The 16,451-nt window shown below is 39.1% G+C and overlaps 1 protein-coding gene across 4 annotated transcripts in view; it reads left to right on the top strand.

The window, feature by feature from the left end:
• ATOH8 (atonal bHLH transcription factor 8) overlaps window positions 1-16,451 on the top strand; it is a 96,803-nt gene that overhangs the window by 28,455 nt on the left and 51,897 nt on the right. The window contains exon 3 of one of the 4 annotated variants that reach the window (XR_008400744.1): window positions 5,245-5,378. The exons of the other annotated variants lie outside the window; for them this stretch is intronic. The gene's annotated coding sequence lies outside the window, so the exon portion shown is untranslated. The remainder of the gene's footprint in view (window positions 1-5,244; window positions 5,379-16,451) is intronic. 4 annotated transcript variants of the gene reach the window in all.

Below are 16,451 nucleotides of genomic sequence, written 5' to 3'. Positions count from 1 at the left end.
CTGATCCGGGCCTACCCGCCCCACACCAGGCCCCCCGCCCGACTCAAGCTGCCGGGCCCTAAACACCTCCGGGAGGCCGATCGAGCCAACCGGAGACCTTTCCACCCCACCGCCACCCCCTGAACCCAACCCCGAATCCTCCAAATCTTCCCCCTGGGACCCCGGGAAGAGGGAAGGGGAGGAAGACACTCCCGAGGGCTCCCCAGAGTCCCGGGAAGGGGTGAGGCCCACCCCCTGAGAAGGGCTAGGGCCTACTACCTCACTAACCAAACTGCCACCTCTCCCCCTCACAGATACTCGCCGTGTCACTGGCGAAGACTCCCTCATCCGCTTTGGAGGAACAGACTGACGCCTAGGCCGCACCATTTTGCCAGCAAAAACAGAAAAAACCTTTCTCCAGCAGTTGCAGACAAGAAAGAGGAAGTGTTCCAGCATCCATGCACTTTTATAACAGGTAAGAGTCCCCACCCCACATATTGCAACAATTGTTGCAAACTCACACACTGCACAGCTTTACATTTCAGTCAGGCAGCATAACCCTTAAGACGTTACATGCACAAATATGCCTTTCACTACCATTAAAGAGATATAAGACAGTCTGTTTCATTGTTGTAATAAAAAGCACTAAGCAGTGGCTTATACTTACCATAAATCATTGCAATATGTATTATTCATCATGTTAACATTATTTTAGCTTTTCTTTCTTTTGTTTATTTTTTCTTTAGTCAATTACTTCCAGTCACAGCCCCACAAGGGGGCTGGGGTATCTACAGGAAGGCATATCTAGCTTTAATTAATACATTTTCTAAAGTAACATGAGCTGGTTTACTATTCAGTGAATGCTAGAGGCACAGCAATTCAGTTTCTTGCCCATGCTCAGAAGAGGCAGAATGCAACTTAATTTCTCAGGATGTCTTTCTCTTATCTAGCTGTGGGCAGTGGATACACTAAGAATTTCTAAGTGCTCATTTTGCAAGAAAACAAGTGAGTTCGTTGTTTCCTGTATTTTAACACAATCTGTTTCTTTTTATGTTTACTTTGATTTAACATATATTTTCTTTTACTTAAGGAGCACTGTTTCATATCCCTTTAAAGGGAAATCTGTTTTACAGTGTGCTGTCCCTTTAAGAGACACTCCTCTCTAAATAAAAAAAATATACCAAAACTAAAGATACATTTAATATAGTGAACACATATTTTTTTGGCCATCCTGTGTCAATCTGTTGAATGATGACTTTTAATATTTTTGGATCAAAATTTAATTGTCTTTAATATACATTCCCACAAGCAGAAGCTAATGGAAATTGTATCTAAAAACACATATTCAAGCACGGGTATCTTAAGGAAACAGCACTGAATCTAATTACAGATCACATTCCTTCAGGTTACTTAACATTGAACCAATTATAGGAAATCATCATCAAGCTGTGTTAAAAAGGAAACCAACCGCTCAACAAGTTTTCCTTTCGGAAAATAACATGGATGAATAAGGAAAGAGTGATTGATGTTTGTATTCAGCATTTTATTACAAAAGGAGGTTTGTAAACTTAGATTGAACCTCCCTGTGGATTCTGGGATCTGTTGTCACAAAAGATTATCCAGCCAGTCAAGAGTGAGTGAATGGCTGACTATTCTGTAATTCTTACGTATCAATTGCTCACCCTCTACTCACTGCTGAACAAGGAGAACACAATCGCCTAGATTATGAGTTTTGATTTGAATAGCCAATAGAATTTCATTAGCTCTCATCCTATTGGCTGTTTTGAATTTCAAGAATCAAATTAGCCAATAGGAATGCAAGGGACGCCATTTTGAAAAGGCTTTCTTGCATTGAAGATCCAGTGTACGGCAGTGACCGCATGAAGAGGACGCTCCGCGTCAGATGCCTTCAAGGATGGATCCGCTCCGCGCTGCCGGGATGAGGATAGAAGACGTTGTTGGGATGAAGATAGAAGATGCCGCCTGGATGAAGATAGAAGATGCCGCCTGGATGAAGACTTCTCGCTGCCTGGATGAAGACTTCTGGCTAATTTCTTTAGGGCAATGCCCTACAAAAGGCCCTTTAAGGGCTATTGCTAGTTTATTGTAGGCTAGGGGGTGTTTTTATTTTGGGGGGGCTTTTTATTTTTATAGGGCTATTAGATTAGGTGTAATTGTTTTTATTTTTGATAATTTCGTTTGTTATTTTTCGTAATTTAGTGTCTGTTATTTTTCGTAATTTAGTATTTTTTGTAATTTTAGACTTCAATTTTTTTAGTAGTGTTTTTTTTTTAATGTGTAATATAGTTTTTTTAATTGGTAGTTATTTTAATTTTAGTATAATAGTTTAGTATAAAAGTTATGTTAGGTTAATTGTTAGTTTAAACTTAGGTTTTTTAATTTCACAGGTAAATTTTTATTTATTTTAAGATAGGGATATTGTCATTTTTATTTAAAGTTAGGGGGTGAGAAGTTTAGGGGTTAATAGTTTAATTTATTAGTGGCTATGTGGGGGGGCTGGCGGTTTAGGGGTTAATAGGTTTATTTAGTAGTTGCGATGTGGGGGGCTGGCGGTTTAGGGGTTAATAGGTTTAGTTAGTGGTGGGTATGTGGGTGGGCGGCAAATTAGGGGTTAATACATTTTAAATAGTGTTTGTGATGCGGGAGGGCCTCGGTTTAGGGGTTAATAGGAAGTTTATGGGTGTTAGTGTACTTTGTAACAGTTTAGTTATGAGTTTTGTGAAACATTTTTGTTACACAAAATCCATAACTGCTGCTCTCAGATGGAGGAATGGATCGTGTCGGTATCGGCTGTAGCGCAAGCATTTAAGCCTCACCGCACAACCTGTAATACTGGCGCTATGGAAATCCCACGCAAAAATGTCATTTTTTTTAGTGCGGGGTTGATGTTGCGTTACAGGCTAAAATGCTTGCGGTACAGCTATACCGACACGACTCGTAATGACTGCGTTAATGTTTTGACGCTGAAATGGCCATTTTTTCAGCGTTAAAACCATAACGCAAAACTCGTAATCTAGCCGAAAGTGAATTTATGTTTAGAGAAATAAAAAAAAATCACTAGATATAGATAAAAGCAATCAAGCATTTAAAGAGACAGTAGAGCAGTGTTTCTTAACCCCGGTCCTCAAGTACCCCCAACAGGCCAGGTTTTCATTATAGCCAAACCAGTGCACAGGTGAAGTAATCAGCTGATCAGTAACACCATGGTTACTAACCTGCTCTCACCATTCAGCTGATTACTTCACCTATGCACTGGTTTAGCTATAATGAAAACCTGGCCTGTCGGGGGTACTTGAGGAGCGTGGTTGAGAAACAATAAGATAGAGCATACATTTTCATTTTACTACTATTATGAATTTTGCTTCATTAATTTGTTTGAAGAAGCAACAATACACCACTGGGAGCTAGCTGGCATATATTTGCAGCCACCAATCAGAGGCACCTCCTGAGCCTACCTAGGTATGCTTGCTTTTTAACATGGATACCAAGAGAACTAAGCAAATTAGATAATAGAAGTAATTTGGAAAGTTTTTAAAATTGTATGATCTAACTGTATCATGAAAGTACCATTGTGCGTGTCGAGTCGCTATATAAATGTTTAATTTTTTACAATGTATCTGTTCACCAGATGTAATTTAAAGAGTCTGTAAAAGGACATGAAACTTTCAGATAGAGCATGCAGTGTTATGAGATATTTTTACATTTTATGTCTATTATCAAATTTGCTTTGTTCTTGGTATTCTTTGTTGAAAACTAAACCTAGGTAGGTTCATATGCTAATTTCTAAGTCCTTTAAGATAGCGCTAGTTCATGTGTGCTATATAGATAACATTGTGCTCACTAACAATTCTGGAGTAGACTGTCCCTTTAACATTTTATATAAAATCTGAAGGTGTTCTCGGTCCCGTTAAAAAATATAGTTCAAATCACAATTTTAAACTATGACACAAATAAAATACAATTATTGCATTTGTGGTTTCAGTGTTAATTAAAAAAATGAACCCAAATTTATAAAGTAATTCATTGAACATATGACCTGATATTATTGCATATTGGGCCTTTATGGCTGTATACAAAGGGGCCGATTTACTATGCCCCGAATGGGGCCAATTCGCCCTGTTTCCGCGTGCAGGAGTTAAGAAGCAGCCGTCTTAAGACCGCTGTTCCTTAACTGGATCCGCCGCCTCTGAGCAGTGTACAGCAATCAACCCAATCAAATACGATCGGGTTGATTGACACCTCCTGCTAGCAGGCGATTGTCCACATATCTGCAGGGACAGCCTTGCACAAGCAGTTCACTAGAACTGCTTGTGCAATGCTGAATGCCGACAGCGTATGCTGTCCGCATTTAGCCATGTCTAGCGGACATGATACGCTGCAGCGTATCATGTCCGCCAGACATTAAAAAATCGGCCCCATGGTGTGTATGAGTGGCTGTCGGGCTATATATATATAAGGGGGAGTGACTACTGAGTTATACACAATTGGGTCTTATTGGTCTGGTGCAGCAGGTGTGGATAATACCAGGGTAAGAAGTCAGGGGAATAGCACTGAGGAGCACATAAATCCCTGTTCCAGGCCTTTTCAAAGATGGGACATTTAGTCGGAAAGGCTGAGCTGTGTGATTCCTATAGATCTTCTGGATTCATGACATTTGTAACATTTATTTCAATACATAATTTTATGACCCATTTATAGTGGAGCGCAATCAATAGCAGAGGATCTTATCTTGCACTCAGTCTTACCATTATTATTAGCATAGCACAGAACTACATGAAGAACCTTGCGCACCTCAATTTACTGTTCGAGTGATATTCAACATAAAAGTATTTATGTGAGGGATTTAGCGCACTTGTGTAATCCAACATGCAGATGTTAGCGTGCCCTAGACCAGGGATCAGCAGCCTTGGCACCCCAGATGTTTTGGAACTACATTTCCCATATTGCTCAGACATACTTTAGGCTGGCTTAGTATCATGACAAATGTAGTTGCGAAACATCTGTGGTGCCAAGGTTGCTGACCCCTGCCCTAGACTGTTACTAAAAAATAAATAACTTTGCACTTAATGATTGTGCTGAAGCAATGTTAACACACAATAGAGATAATATTTTTGTGCTCCACTTGTAATTTAGGCCTATGTGTTTAATGTCCTTTGAAGCTAATTACAATAGAAAACAGGTGGACTAGATAGGCCAATCGGTTATGTTCTCCTGTCATAATATGTCTTTGTTTCATCTTCTCAGTGAGGACCAACAGAAAGCAAATTACTACAGCACTGTGTGTCAGTGGAGATCCAGATAAAAGACAAATCCGATGGCGAAATAGCGTTATTGCTTTACACAATGTGCATAATTCCGTACGTTCATACAGGAGTCTAGTGAGTACAGCACTAACCAAGGCTGCAGCATGATTTAGGGTGGGATTTTGCTCTCATATTTCACAGGCCACAGCTCCTGTCGTATAACTACTGACGATGAAACCAGCTGGGGATGTAGTGAGTTGAACTTCCTTTAATGATTTTATGCTCTGGACTTAATGTAAAAATTATGAGTGAAATAAATTAATAAAACAAACTCAAGCATTTCACTGCCAGCAAAAATGAATGCATCTCCAGAGTTTTCATAAGCAGAAATATATCTCAAGTTATGGAACAGCTGTAAGAACAGTTGATATGTGCGGCTGCTATCTTCATGTTCCTGTGCAAGCTAATAGCAGATCATCAGGTGGCCAACCCCAGAGCTCAGCTCCAGTAGACGTATTTTTATCCAGAGGTTCGGGGGTTAAGCAGGTTAGAAACTTAGGAAAGGCAGATAAGAATGTTTAATACATTTCCCACCGTGCAAAGTAATCTGATTAATATACAGAAATAAAGCTAAGCACATTCATATTTTCTCCCACATATATTTCTTTCTTTCTCTCTCTTCCTATCTTTCTCTCTCTCTCTCTCTCTCTTCCTGTATCTCTCTCTCTCTCTCTCTTCCTGTATCTCTCTCTCTCTCTATCTCTCTTTTCCTTTCTCTCTCTCTCTCTCTTTATTCCTTCCTTTCTCTCTCTTTCTTCCTTTTTCTCTCTTCCTTTTATCTCTCTCTCTCTCTATCTCTCTTTTCCTTTCTCTCTCTCTCTCTCTCTCTCTTCCTTCCTTTCTCTCTCTTTCTTCCTTTTTCTCGCTCCCTTTCTCTCTCTCTCTCTCTCTCTCTCTCTCCCTTTATCTCTCTCTCTCTCTTCCTTCCTTTCTCTCTCTCTTTCTTCCTTTTTCTCGCTCCCTTTCTCTCTCTCTCTTTCTTCCTTTCTCTCTCTCTCGCTCTCTCTCTCTTCTTCTTATCTCTCTCTCTTCCTTTTTCTTTCTTTCTTTCTTTCTTTCTTTCTTTCTTTCTTTCTTTCTCTCTTCCTTTCTCTCTTTCTCCCTTTCTCTATTTCTCTCTTTCTCCATTGCTCTCTTTCTCTCTCTATCCCTTTCTCTCTCTCTCTCTTTCTTTCTCTCTTCCTTTCATCTGCATTCTTATGCAGTTTGTTGCAGCACTCTCTAGCAGACAAAGGTGTTAAGTATTGGATATAAGTATTGGATACGTTACTCTGTTGCTCTTGGAATTCAGATGAGGCTAAAAGTTTACAAGTAAATGGGCTAGATTCCTGGGGGCCGATTTATCAAGCTTCATACGGAGCTTGATGTCCCTTGCTTTGAGGCCGCGGACAGAAATTGACCTGATCGGGTTGATTGACACCCCCTGCTAGCGGCGTATCGTATCATGTCCGCTCGCACATTAATAAATATACCCCATAGACTCTAATTAGGCTGCAGAGGGGTATCATTGGTCAGGGGAGAAGTTGTTTGAAATTCATTGATGCTTTTTTCACTGATCTTTTCCAGTTTTAAAATAATACAAAACAAACTAAAAACAATGAACAGAAAAAACACGGTATATAAAACAGTACTCTCTAACATAAGCAAACAAAAACTTTACAAACCTTGTCAGCCTTGAAATAGCGAGACACAGGACAGCAGTGAGGACAAGATACTGTACAAGGCCAATCACGTTTTTTTTACATTTTGCATGCACAGTCAGGGCTTAGGGGAAAAATCTTGACCACACCACAACTGTAGAAAGGCCCACTGGTGATAGGCCAGAAAAGATCAGTGAAATGAGTCCCAATGAATTTTCGAACATCGTCTCGCCTGAACAACAAGATCTTTCAACAATCTAACAAATCCAGCCCATTGTTGTGTTTGAAACAGATTCTATTGAATGATTTTATAGTTTATTTTCAGCTTTAAAAACAACACATACTTTATATAACACATTTTTGTTATCATACCTTACTTTCAATGCATAAGAACCTTTTTATGACTATATGCGTCATGTTTTACCTTGATGAGAGAGAGAGAGAGAGAGAGAGAGAGATTTTTTTTTAAATAAAAAGGATATAAAAGTAATTAAAAAGTAATTTCAGTTTTAACATTATTCATTACACAACTCCCCTGTTTGCTTTCAGCATTCGCTCATGCGTAGGTATCAGCGTGTGGAAGAAAAAGAAGAAGCACAGAAGAGTGATAACTTTTCTCTGAAGTATTTTTACAAATAAGCGGCTAGATTACTAATCTTGCGTTAGCCTTAAAAAGCAGCGTTGAGAGGTCCCAACGCTGCTTTTTAACACCCGCTGGTATTACGAGTCTGGCAGGTACAGGTGTACCGCTCACTTTTTTTCTGCGACTCGAGCTTACCGCAAATCCCCTTACGTCAATTGCGCATCCTATCTTTTTAATGGGATTTGCCTAACATCTTCACCCAACCGGGCACAAGTGGTCCTCCAGAGGGGCAGAAGTTTTCATCCGATCCGGGCAGAAGAGGACCTCCAGAGGAGCAGAAGTCTTCATCCAGGCGGCATCTTCTATCTTCATCCTTTCCGGAGCGGAGTGGGTCCATCTTGAAGCCAGCCGATGTGGAGCATCCATCCAGACCAACGACTACATGACGAATGACGGTTCCTTTAAATGACATCATCCAAGATGGCGTCCCTTGAATTCCGATTGGCTGATAGGATTCTATCAGCCAATCGGAATTAAGGTAGGAAAAATCTTATTGGCTGATGCAATCAGCCAATAGGATTGAAGTTCAATCCTATTGGCTGATCCAATCAGCCAATAGGATTGAGCTTGCATTCTATTGGCTGTTCCAATCAGCCAATAGAATGTGAGCTCAATCCTATTGGCTGATTGGATCAGCCAATAGGATTTTTCCTACCTTAATTCCGATTGGCTGATAGAATCCTATCAGCCAATCGGAATTCAAGGGACGCCATCTTGGATGACGTCATTTAAAGGAACCGTCATTCGTTGTTTAGTCGTCGGTCTGGATGGATGCTCCGCGTCGGCTGGCTTCAAGATGGACCCACTCCACAGCGGATGGATGAAGATAGAAGATGCCGCCTGGATGAAGACTTCTGCCCCTCTGGAGGTCCTCTTCTGCCCGGATCGGATGAAGACTTCTGCCCCTCTGGAGGACCACTTGTGCCCGGTTGGGTGAAGATGTCTCAAGGTAAGGTGATCTTCAAGGGGGTAGTGTTAGGTTTTATTAAGGAGGGATTGGGTGGGTTTTAGAGTAGGGTTGGGTGTGTAGCTGGTGGGTTTTAATGTATTTTTTTTTACAGGTAATAGAGCTGATTACTTTGGGGCAATGCCCCGCAAAAAGCCCTTTTAATTGCTATTTGTAATTTAGTGTAGGGTAGGGAGTTTTATTATTTTGGGGGGCTTTTTTATTTTATTAGGGGGATTAGATTAGGTGTAATTAGTTTAAAATTCTTGTAAATATTTTATTATTTTCTGTAATTTAGTGGGGGGTTTTCGTACTTTAGTTTATTTTATTTAATTGTAGTTAATTGTAGGTAATTTAGTACATTTATTTAATTATAGTGTAGTGTTAGGTGTAATTGTAACTTAGGTTAGGGTTTATTTTACAGGTAAATTTGTCTTTATTTTTACTAGGTAGTTAGTAAATAGTAAATAACTATTTAATAACTATTCTACCTAGTTAAAATAAAAACAAAGTTGCCTGTAAAATAAATATAAATCCTAAGCTAGATGTACAATGTAGCTATTAGTTATATTGTAGCTATCTTAGGGTTTATTTTATAGGCAAGTATTTAGTTTTAAACAGGAATAATTTATTTAATTGTAGTAATTTTATTTTGTTTTATTTAATTTATATTTAAGTTAGGGGGGGTTAGACTTAGATTTAGGGGTTAATAACTTTATTATAGTGTCGGCGACGTTGGGGGCGGCAGATTAGGGGTTAATAAATGTAGTTAGTTTGCGGCGACATTGGGGGCAGCAGATTAGGGGTTAATAAATATAATGTAGGTGTCGGTGATGTTGGGGGCAGCAGATTAGGGGTTTATAAGTATAATGTAGGTGGCGGTGGTTTCGGCAGATTAGGGGTTAATAATTGTAATATTAGGGGTGTTTAGACTCGGGGTTCATGCTAGGGTGTTAGGTGTAGACATAAATTGTATTTCCCCATAGGAATCAATGGGGCTGCGTTAGAAGCTGAACGCTGCTTTATTGCAGGTGTTAGTTTTTTTTTTCAGCTGAATCAGCACCATTGATTCCTATGGGGAAATCGTGCACGAGCACGTTTAGCCAGCTTACCGCTACCGTAAGCAGCGCTGGTATTGAGGTGAGATGTGAAGCTAAATTCTGCTCTACGCTCACCTTTTTGCGGCTAACGCCGGGTTTAAAAAAACCTGTAATACCAGCGTTACTTTAGGTGAGCGGTGAGCTGAAACTAAGTGTTAGCAACGCTCCCCTGTTACCGCAAAACTCGTAATCTCGGTGAAAAGTATTGCAAAAATGTTTTTAGTCATTATTGAAATGACAAGCGAGCAGATAATGCCTTACTATCTACTTACCCTACGCATAAAAATATCACTCAATTCCCTGCCTGGTCCTTTTTGTGGTAACCTCCTCAGATAGTGACTTTTTTTTTCGAGGCCTTAGGCAGCAATAAATTAGTGAGAACAAGAGGAACCTGAGGTAGATAGGGCAGCACATTACAATTAAAGCTAACTATGCCACTATGAATATTATGAGTCTGTAAGAAACCATTTTAGTATCTGGTTTTTAAGCTTTTGTTATTTGTGTCTAGTGCTATGTAAGTTACACAGATCCTAATAATAAGAATTCTGGTAGCCTCACTGGAACTACTTACTAATCTATCTATATTTATTTTCTGTCTTGTATCTTAGAATATGGATAGAGTTGCTATGAAATGTGTTGCTGCTGTGTCTGGTAATTATGCTTTTAAAGGGACATTGTGAGCTAATAAAAATATGTTCTAATTTGTAATTATTATACAAATGCATTAACCCTTGATAGGAATGAAATTATCTGCAATGTGGAATCTTGCAGGAGAGAGCAATTGTCACAGGGAGCGCCAGGGCACTGATAGCGGCATTTGCTTTCTAACATATACAAATCAGAAACAAATTACACTGTTTTCAGTGCGCTTTACTTTCCATTCACTTATATGTAAATTTTGATGAACCAGTGCCCGGTTTTTAATAATCCTATTAAAAACAGGGGCGCTTTCATTCATCAAACTTTACATTTTACTGGTTTTGTTAAAATACTTACCTTTTCTTTGTGAAAGCCGTTCCAGCGCTTCCCCCGCATGTCGCAAGCCTCTTCCTACGTGAGAAATGACGATCCCGGCCTTCCTCCAATCCTGGCGTTGCTTTAGGCAATGATTCCCCCGGGGGGTAAGCCGTGATTGGAGGATGCCGTAATCGTCATTGCTGACATATGAAGAGGCTTGTGATGGGCTGTAGAAGCGCTGGAGCGGCTTTTAAGAAGAAAACAAAACAGTGAAATGTAAAGTTTGATGAATGAATAGGATTTTTAAAAACCGGGAAGTCATTCTGCAAACTTTACATTAACTTTAAGTACCCTTAAAATTTTGTACACTTGGTTAAAGTTTTAACTTTGTATTTTTAAATCATGTTGTACGTTAAATACAGTTTTTACTGTGTACATTAAATACCTTTTTTTATAAATAAGAATTTTTACTGAATAAGGTCAATTTGCATTTTGCTGTATTTTTTTATACATATTTAAATGCGTACTAGGTATATGATTTTTAATGCGTTCTTTGAGATTTTAACATCACATTGTCAATGTGCTTTCTAAAAGTGTTTATTTGGTACTGTGTGTGTCTTATTTACATACAGAAATGAAGGTTACTCCCCTTAGCATGATGCACAGCTACCTAAAGAGAGAGCTGAATCATTTTAGACAATCTCGCTCGAGCGAAGAGCTTTAGAGAATCGTGTCTGTAATACGAAAAGAACATTAATTTAATAATATAATGCTATAAAGAATTACATCAACTTAATAATACACTGTAATGTCTCTTTAATATTTACTGATTATTATTTTTTTTATTTTGCTACATTTTTAATAATGTTTTGTGAAAGAATCAGTCCCTGACTACCCACTCATTTTTTATGAAGTGTGTTTATAAAAATGTGTGTGTATTTATATAAATGTGTCGCACAAGGTTAACCTCAGTTTCTAACAGTTGAACGTGTATTTTATGTTGACCGCAGCTGTTAAACTTGCAAGGTTCTCATTCCTACTTATTTTGTTTTTGATCATTTGTTCTCCCAGGCAGTGTGTGTGTCGTTAAGAGTACATGGCTAAGCTGCAGCATAGTTCTTTCTTCTTTTTTTTTCTCTGGCAGTCTCAGACTCCAGATGTTCACAGTACTAGCTGGGAAGTCATACTGGCGCCACTTAGGTCAGAGGGCAGGGGAAAGGCACGCGAGCTGGAACCCAAAGCACTCAGTCACTGCAGGATTTGGCACATTCCCCAGCATTTTGCTGGCATATTCCCCAGCTCTCTCCTGGCCATCTGTTCCAAAAAAACACTTTCAGAACCTCATCATCACTCAGGATACAACACTGAGAGCAGCTGTTTTAGAAGCACAAGGAAAAAAAAAAAACTTGCAAAAAGTCTCTTTATGAGAGAGGAAACTAGATTATGAATAACAGCAGAACAGTTGGAGTTTCATAAAACTTGTGTGCTTCAACTTAGGAATCCAGTTAGCATGTGGGTGACATTAATATATAAGTGTGCATTAAAGGGATAAGAAATAAAAAAAATGTTCTTTTGTGATTAAGACAGAGAATACAATTTTTTTTAAAAGTTTAAATTTTCTTCTATTTTCAAATTTGCTTTGTTCCAATGTTATTCTTTGTTGAAGCAATAGGTAGGTTTCTGGAGCACTACATAGCAGGACATAGTGCTGCCCTCTAGTGTTCTTGCAAATGTATAATCTTCTTGCAAAACTGCTGCCATAAAGTGCTCCAGACATGTGCGCGCTCCTAAGCTTACGTCTCTACTTTTCAACAAAAGAGCGCAAATTCCATAGCGCTGGGTACAGAGATAGGGATATACAATGACAAGCATTTGTGATAAGATACAAGAACATAACAGACTATACAGATCTAGAACAGGAGGAGAAGGACCCTGCTCCGGAGAGCTTACAGTTAACAGGTTGAGGGTGAAGAGACATAAGGTTTTGGGTAGCTTTTCACGTGGATTGTAGTTGCAGCAGTGAGTCAAGGTAGTTCACAATTTATTCGGGGTAGAATGAAAAACAGAGGAGAGTTGGTAAACCTCTCTGAATAGATGGGTTTTCCACGAGCGTCTGAAGCTATACAAGGTTGGAGACAGTCAGATGGAGCGGGGTAGAGAGTTCCAGAATACAGGAGCAGAGCGTAAGAAGTCTTGGGGGCCTATTTATCAAATGTCTTGCGGACCCGATCCGACAGTGCGGATCAGGTCCACAAGACGTCGCTGTATGCGGAGAGTAATACGCTCTCCGTATTCAGCATTGCACCAGCAGCTCACAAGAGCTGCTGGTGCAACACCGCCCACTGCAGACTCGAGGCCAATGGGCCGCCCGCAGGGGGTGTCCATCAACTCGATCGTACTCGATCGGGTTGAATTCCAGCGATTCCTGTCCGCCTGCTGTTTGGAGCTTGATAAATAAGCCTCTGTGAGGCGAGAGTGGGACATAGCGATAATAGGAGTGGAGAGGCGTAGGTTAGAGGTTGATCGAAGAGGATGAGTTGGGAAGTATTTAACGCTGCGGAATCTGTTGGCGCTCTTCAAATAACTGATAATAATAATATAGATGAGAGAGGAAATATAGTTGGGAATGAGGTTGTTGAGTGCTTCATAGGTTAGGGTTAATACTTTGAATTGTATTCTAGAGTTTATTTATAAAAAGATATTCCTATATATATATCTGTATATAGCTATACCTATATATAATCATCTATGTATATAAATATATTGTATCAAAATACCATCAGATATATATTTAGAAATATGTATTTATGAATAAATAGAACATATTCTGCTATGTGAAGAACATTGGAATGGAAAATATTCATATTTTCATGTCGGGTAAAAGCACTTGAGAATATGCAATTGGGTCTACACACGGGTAGGGTGTTGGCTTTTCTTTCCCATTTTTTTTTTGCTCCATTGACTTCTATTAGGAATACGTTAATGTGATATTCAAAGTTCGCCTTTTTGCGCGTATTGGATTAGCACGCAAACAAAAACGTTTTACGTTCAACTTGAAATACAAGTGCTACCCGATGTAAAAAAAAAACCTTACTTCTAGCGGAGTTAGTGCGTGAGTGGGAGTGTTAAATAATGCTTCACTTGTAATCTAGCCCTATATGTGCGATAAAAAAAATCAGGTATGTGTAGAGACACCTAATAAACTTTATTTTCTAGTAGACAAGTCCCAACTTAAAAAAAGATCACTGTGGTAACAGTAAACTCCTTGCAAGAATAAAAGTACTTGTATTTCTGTATTGCACAATGAGGCCTCTCTTATCTATATGATAACCCCCAAGCGCATGTATGGGCCCCTATTTCACAGCAGTGGTCACTGGGCCTTTCTCAGTATTATTTACTAAAATCTAAGAAAAAATTACAAATATTTTTACAGTTTGTGCCGCAGCTATATCATATGCCATGAATTAAAAAAATGTAATAATGATATTTTGTAAATCTGCTGGGCCTGCTGAAAACAACAATATATAATTTGTTTGGGTCACTCACTGAAATTTAACTTACAATAGGGTTTAAATGTAGCACACAAGCTCAAAATTGGCTCAGCACTGGGGTAAAAAAAGGCTTTGCAGCAAAAGGGTTAAATATTGATATTTATAGGTACTTTTTTTGTAAATATTAGAGTCAACATAATTCTTAAAGGGACAGTCAAGTCCAAAATAAACTTTCATGATTTAAATAGGGCATATAATTTTAAACAACTTTCCAATTTACTTTTATTACCAATTTTGCTTTGTTGTCTTGGTATTTTTAGTTGAAAGCTAAACCTAAGTAGGTGCATATGTTAATTTCTTATCTGAATGCATTTTGACAGTTTTTCACAACTAGAGGACATTAGTTCATGTGTGTCATATAGATAACATTGAGCTCATGCATGTGAAGTTAGCTAGGAGTCAGCACTGATTGGCTAAAATGCAAGTCTGTCAAAAGAACTGAAATAAGGGGGCACTTTGCAGAGGCTTAGATACAAGGTAATTACAGAGGTAAAACGTATTATTATAACTGTGTTGGTTGTGCAAAACTGGGGAATGGGTAATATAGGGATTATCTATCTTTTTAAACAACAAAAATTCTGGTGTTGACCGTCCCTTTAATGATTCATGTGATTTTACAGAATATGTGTGTTTGTGTCACATTTTGAAATACTATGGGGGCGATTTATCAAGCTGAGGCGGACAGGGGTGCACATACGCGCCCCTGTTGGCTGCAGCTCGCCTCTGGCGGGCTGAATAAGGCAGGAGCTGTCAATCTCCCCGGTTGGACTAGACCGCAGAGATTGAAATTCGCTACCTAAAATGTGGCGAAAGAGTAGGGAAGCAGCGGTCTGATGACCGCTGCTTGTTAAATATGGCGTGCAGGTTTTCTTTTGAGAACCTGCAGTCGTAGCCAGGCTTTGCCTGCCGAAGCGGCTTGATTGCCTGCCGAAACGGCTTGATAAATCGCCCCCTATATGTAGGGGGGCATTTTTCCCCATTATGATGTTTTATTTATGAGTTAGATGTAAAGCTGAGTTCATTAATGATCATACGACAAAGCAAAAACCGTTAATAGGCTCAATATAAACTGTGCACAAAGAATATTAACATGAAACACTAAACAAATGCTGGATTGTGATGCATTCAAAGAAAAGATTAGTCTGAGAATACCATGTAGATGTATTTTTTAAAGTTTCATTAGCTGTTTAAATATTGACAAAATAAGTATAAAATGTTAGCGTCTTAGGTGACCTTCTCTGCTGTGACCAATTAGGGACAGTTATAAATAGGTCAGTAGAGTGTGCAGCCAATGGCGGTGTTTAATATAACAGTGTTCTGCACTTCCATTTCTAACAGGAAATGAAAAGCTCACAATTTCACAATCAAATTACAGGAAAAGGGGACAAAATAAATAAATGAAGTATTTTGTAGCGTTTTTTTTATATATGCGATTTATCATTTTATATTACCATCTCAAAGTGTTTAATGTCCCTTTAAACCTCATTTTTTTCTTTTGTGATTCAGACAGAGCATACATTTAAAAAATAAATAATACATCTATTATCAATTTACTTTAGTCACATGTTATTCTTTGTTGAAGAGATATCTTGATAGGTATTGTACACATTTGTGGGACAGTACAAGAGAGGAAACACTGCTGTCACCTAATGTTCTTGCAAATGTATCACAGTTATAAAACTGCTGCCATATATTGCTCCAGTCACATGCACTCTCCTTCACCTATCTAACTGCTTTTCAACAAAGGATACCAAAATAATTAAGTACATTTGATAACAGAAGTAAATTAGAATTTATTTTTTTTTCTAAATAATGAAATACAATTTTTGGGGATTACGCCCCTTTACATAGTTGCCAACTGTCCTGTTTTTGCCGGGAGGGTCCCGGAATTTAGGACCCAGTCCCAGGCCATTTAAATGTCCTGGACTGTCCAGGCAAGGTTGCCACCTGCCCCAATGAGTGAGTCTACAAAAGTCCTCAAATTGCGCTAGGACGTTACTCAAAATAGAGCAAAGCAACATTTCCCGCTATGCTGATGTTTGCTACATGGGCGCCATACAAGCAGGAGTGTGAGCCTATACCGTGAGACACATTGCACAGTGGGGGTGTGGTTTTTCGTGTAATGTAAAAGTAACAAATACAGTGGGGATGACAGCTCACATACAGTAGTAGTGGTGGTACCTAACATACAGTATCTCCCAACGGTACCACATGCACCCGTTGACAGGACAGCTTATCCTGGTGTACATCTTAGACATGGCTGACCGTGATGATTCACAGCTACCCAGTAAGTTCTGCACCCCTGGCTGTT

This window comes from Bombina bombina, chromosome 2 (genome assembly GCF_027579735.1).
Source record: "Bombina bombina isolate aBomBom1 chromosome 2, aBomBom1.pri, whole genome shotgun sequence".
NCBI lineage: Eukaryota > Metazoa > Chordata > Amphibia > Anura > Bombinatoridae > Bombina > Bombina bombina.
Note: the sequence above shows the minus strand (reverse complement) of the source record. Positions and strands in the feature narration are given on the sequence as shown.